This window comes from Lissotriton vulgaris, unplaced genomic scaffold, assembly GCF_964263255.1.
Source record: "Lissotriton vulgaris unplaced genomic scaffold, aLisVul1.2 SCAFFOLD_10543, whole genome shotgun sequence".
Classification (NCBI taxonomy): Eukaryota; Metazoa; Chordata; class Amphibia; order Caudata; family Salamandridae; genus Lissotriton; species Lissotriton vulgaris.
In genome coordinates, this window is record NW_028244366.1 from 19,154 (window position 1) to 24,610 (window position 5,457).

At 42.0% G+C, this 5,457-nt stretch overlaps 1 pseudogene; it reads left to right on the forward strand.

Moving 5' to 3' along the window:
- Nucleotides 1-3,827: 3,827 nt before the first annotated feature.
- Nucleotides 3,828-4,570, forward strand: LOC147667585 (phosphomannomutase 2 pseudogene; annotated as a pseudogene).
- Nucleotides 4,571-5,457: the final 887 nt, after the last annotated feature.

Consider the following 5,457-nt stretch of genomic DNA (forward strand, 5'->3'; position numbering starts at 1 on the left):
ACAGAATTTCTAGTCGCTTTATCCAAACAATGCATTAAGAACAACATTTTTGCTTTCAAAGTGAACCTGTTGTTGCAGGTTAAAGGAGTAGTGATGGGATGCAGTTTTGCACCAGAGTTAGCAAACCTGGTGATGCATAGTTTGAAAGAAGATGGATATACACCTATGAGAACCCTTACGAGGCACACATCACGCACTGGTTTCATTGCATCGATGATGTTCTGATGCTCTGGAAAGGGGACAAACAAACCTTAAAATGATTCCTAGAATGGCTCAATATACGAACACCAGATCTCAAGTTTAGCATTTCATGTGAAATGTCATGTGACAATATAAAAATCAACTTCCTTAGCCTCTGGATACTGAGCAAGGAAGGACATATAAAAGTCAGTCTTTATACTAAGTCGACTGACCACAATACCCTTTTACACTTCTCAAGCGGCCATACATGCACTACGAAAGAGAACTTACCATACAGACAACGTGTCCAAATTCGGAGGATTTGTTTGTGTAGAGATGACTATTTTGAAAATGCCACCAGCTTGGTCAATAAATTAGTAAATAGAGGGTACCCTAGGAAACTGGTCAACGTGGCATTCAAAAGGAGCTGGTTCATGCCAAGAGAAATACTACTTACCCCAAAAACACATCAAAAGACCTATCCCTTCACATGAGTCATCAAGTACAATCCCAGGGCCAACAAAGTTAAAAATATAATTCAGAGAAATTGGAGTGCTTTGGGTTCCTTGGGTATCCCCAAATCAATGATTTTGTTTAGAAAAGAGAACAACTCTCATCATTACCTGGTCAAAGCTGCTTGCCCCATAGAAAATAGAACTGACTTGCATAAAATGTTAGGCATGCCACCTGTGAGTGCCCATTTCAAATGTAACAATTGCACTGCGTGCCAGTTTATAAGCAACATTAAAACTATCATTATTAATGGCAAAACACAAGAACAAGTGAAATTCTCCAATTGCAGCATGACAAATGTTGTGTATTGTGTAGAGTGTCCATATGAACTGGCATGCATCGGGCAAACTACTCAGTCCGTGAAAGCCAGATTACTACAGCACAGATCTAGAATAACGTATGCGGTACCTAACACACCTCTAGTTGAACACTGAAAATTAGATCCAGTATTCTGTGCTTTTTATTGTACAGAGAAAGCCCAAGCGAGTTTCCCTTGTAAACATGTTAAATAGAACAGAGGCACAAATTATTAAAAATGGACAGCCATGAGGGGGCTTAACGATCGAGATGAGATGTGGGCTTTAATTTAAATGTATATGTTTCATAGTGATACTCTGTATCTACACCAATGTATCACAATTAAAGTGCCACTGTCATCTGACACAACTGTATGATATCTGGATGTAATAACCATGAAGCACAAATCTCTTTTTCCAGCGGCTAATAGAGCTTCATGTGTTACTATATTCACGTAAATCTTTATATATGTTTTCCTAGAGGTTCCTCTGGTACACTTGTTACTTTGGATTTACTGGTGCTCCAATGCCTTTTAGTTTGTGCATTTTATAAGATTTTGTTCTGTTGGTTTTACAGCACAAGATCTGCACAAGATCACAATCTTTAAGCTGGACTAGCTGAGCTACCCTGTCTGTTTACAGATTCCAATATGGCTGGCAGTTTTTCACTCTACCTTGAACACACACCCTAATAAGGAAGTCAGTCTGAGGCCCCTCCTCTAACCTTGGATGCTTTGCGGACGCCAACACACTGTGGTTGTTGACCGTTCTGGAAGCAGTCCATATAGCTCTCCAAATTTGTCTCAGAGCACTGCCGTTAACTGCAGGTGGGACCTGTGTGGAGCTACAATCACTATGCTCCCCAATGACATACCGCTAACCTTTCCCTGAAGGCAGTGAATCTTGTTGAGCCGATTCTGTGGTTCACCGTGCCCCAACCTGCCCACTAGGCTAGACTTCGGCAACATGGTTGGTTCGCCCAAAATCTTTCCTTGGATAATCCATTAATAGTTCACATTTATGGTGTGCCCTAAGCTTTCCTTTTACCTTTCAACCTACTGAGCTTGGATTAAGGTTATCTTACTGCCCATGGTTATTGCTGTATCTATGAAACATGTATAGTACTTCTATTCTTCCATTTTCCTGAAGTGGCCAACAGCCATAAGGGCAAGAAATACATCAACTCTCTTGATTGGAGGATCTCTTTAAATTAAAACATCTTTAAGTATCATTTGTGACATACATCAAAGGAATAGAGGACAAGGTAGTCTTCATATCGTGTACTCCCATAAAGATTGGCTCCTATTTAATACTGGGCGGCAATCTGAGCTCCGCCGACGTAATTCCCAGACTTTTGCTACTCCGTGCTCTGCTTGGACCGCGGAGTTCAGCAAAAAAACTCCACCCAAAACTCCGCCCATCCCCCCACATGGTGGAGGTTACCTCCCATCATGCTCCTCCTGCTTGCCGCCGTGCAGCGGAAGAGCTAGTTTCATTTTCAGTCTGACCGAGGCTGCAAAGGCAACAACTGCCCCTTGGGGATTTGTGCAATCCTTCCTTATCCCACATACAGAAAGTGCCTCCTCCTGTGCACACTCGTATGTGAGCTCACTCTGGCAGTGACTTGGAACATGCAGTCATGCTGCTGCAGGCTTCTCGGGGTGAGAGGAAGCCACACAGTCCTGGATATGGAGGAGCGAACTGTGGGCTGCTTGCTCTTGCCGTGCTCTGTTGCAGGGAACCGGGGTGCAGGCAGGACTGCGGCTGCCACCGAGGGGCCTGTTGAACTTCCAGCACCCGGTAATGTGGCAATTACTTTGCCAGCTCGCGGAACTCCACATACATTTTGCAGAGTTTTTGGGTGACTCCACGGAATTCGGCTGAGTGAAACTCCGCGAGCTCCTCCCAGGCCTACTCCTATTGCGGTCTTTGTGCTCAAGCTTGGAGAAAGCCACACATGTTTAAAGCTATTGGAACTTTGAAGAAAAGTTTCAAAGCTGTTATCTGTTGCCTTCTCTGATTTGTTTATTTGTATTAATAATGTGATTCAGTTATCTTCAAGTATGATTTTTTAAGATCTTTGATGTTTGGTATATTTATCGTAATACATCAATGTTTATGCCAATCTACATGTCCTCCCCAGGTATGAGTACCAAGAGTACAGTTTAATGAGCTCGTTCATAAGAATTTATTAAATCATTGTTGGTGATAAATAGACTAATATCCCAGTGACTAATGTAAGTACTCACTGTGTTAGAGCTTTGTCTGACAATCAGTTCCCACATTATAACTTTTTTGTTTTTAAATACCAGGCCTGTGATGGCCAGAATGGATTAATTATAATCACTGAAAACAAAGCTCTGCTGATTTTTAAATGAAAGGGGAGGTCATTATGAAAGGAGGAAATGCATAACGACAAACTTGATTTCAGATTTGAAGAAATGCATTGGTGGCGTAAGACAATGAATTTGCTGTCCGGCTGTAAAATTGGGAAGTTGGCTGTTGACTCTGGATGCAAAGAGTTCTATTATAAAATGTTTTGAATGTGAAGAAAAACTTGAACGTGTAGTTTTCAGTCGCTTTAGTCTCTGAGGTGACAAAAGCACCAATCAGCTACTGAGTTTATTTGACTTGGGAGATATTCTACTGTGACTGCGATATAGAGTTGGAAACAAAACTCTCAGAATTGTCTCTAGATTCACTAACAGTTTGGAATGAGTGCCTCAGATAGTTGATATAACCTACTGCCATCAGATTATGCATTCTGAGAAGGATTGAACATCAAGCATCGTTTTTTAAAAGGTTTGAATCACAGCAGCTGATCTCCGTAGTCCTGGAATGGCCGATGATCGTAGCGTCTTGTGTCTCTTTGATGTGGACGTACTCTCACAGCCGCCAGACAGAAAGTTACTCCCGAAATAGATGATTTCATGCAGCAGCTGAGGAAGAAAGTGAAAGTTGGAGTTGTTGGCGGTTCGGATTATGGGAAAATTAAGTAACAACTCGGAGATGATGTGGTTGGGAAATTTCATTACGTCTTTTCTGAGAATGGCCTTGTCGCATACAAAGAACACAAATTCTTGTGTAAGCAAGGCATACAAGCCCACCTTGGTGAGGACTTAATTCAAGACGTTATCAACTTTTGCCTGAGTTATATAGCCAAGATTAAACTACCAAAGAAAAGGGGCACCTTTATTGAATTCCGAAATGGTATGCTGAACGTTTCTCCAATTGGAAGAAGTTGCAGTCAGGAGGAGCTAATTGAATTCCATGAACTAGACAAGAAGGAACATATCCGAGCGTAGTTTGTTGATGAACTACGAAAAGAATTTGCGGGAAAGGGACTCACATTTTCTATAGGTGGCCAGATCAGCATTGACGTCTTCCCAGAAGGCTGGGATAAAAGATACTGTCTGGGACTTCTTGCTGAGGAAGGACACAAAATTATCTATTTCTTTGGTGATAAAACAATGCCAGGAGGCAATGACTAGGAGATCTATGCTGATCCAAGAACAGTGGGCTATTCTGTAACATCGCCAGACGACACAAAGCGAACCTGTGAAGAGCTTTTTTTCAAATGAATTCCTACCCCAGACTACATGGAGTGTTACATTTAACTTGAAAATGAGGCTGAAAAGAAATGAAATGGAGGAATAGAAACACACATCTGCACTTAAATATCATATTGAAATATATATATGTTAACAGGTACACAGTGGGATTCTACCACCAGGATGGGGAATTACTGGAACACAAAAAATCATGATTTTCATTGTTCTTCCTAACAAGTTGCCTTTGTGCTATCTTGATATTTATATGTCTCAAAGCCTAGTATCGGTCTTTTCACATTATTCGTAAGACTCTATGTATATTTTAAACACACAGTATACTCTACTTAAGATTGCTGATAATTAAAAATTTTGCCTTTTCACTTATGGTCATATATTTTGTGGTGTTTAGGGTTCGTCTGGCATTGCAGCGCAAAGCACTGCCGCTGGGCGAGAGATATTGTAAGAGAGTAGATTTGAGAAGGGGACTTGAAGCTCCGCCCCTCATTTTCATTGGCTGGCATCACCGTTTATGCTAAACGGTGACCTTCCATTGGAAATGAGGTTTTTAGGCCACTGCCCTTTCTCCCTTTAGTCCGGCTGATCCGGACAGGGTTGCTGCTTTGCTGCTGTCGCAAAGTCAAGTCAAGTCAAGTCAAGTCATAACATTTATATAGCGCACTACATACCCAGAGGGTTTCAAGGCGCTTAGGAAGGGGAGTAGGATTATTTGTCAAATATCCACGTTTTAAGCTGTTTTCTGAACGCTAGGTGATTCTGGGTGAGGCGAAGGTAAGCGGGGAGTGAGTTCCATGTTTTGGCAGCCAGGTAAGAGAAGGATCTGCCTCCCATGGAGGTCTTGTTGATGCGAGGTACAGTGGCGAATGCTTGGTTGGAAGAGCGAAGTTGGCGGGAGGGGG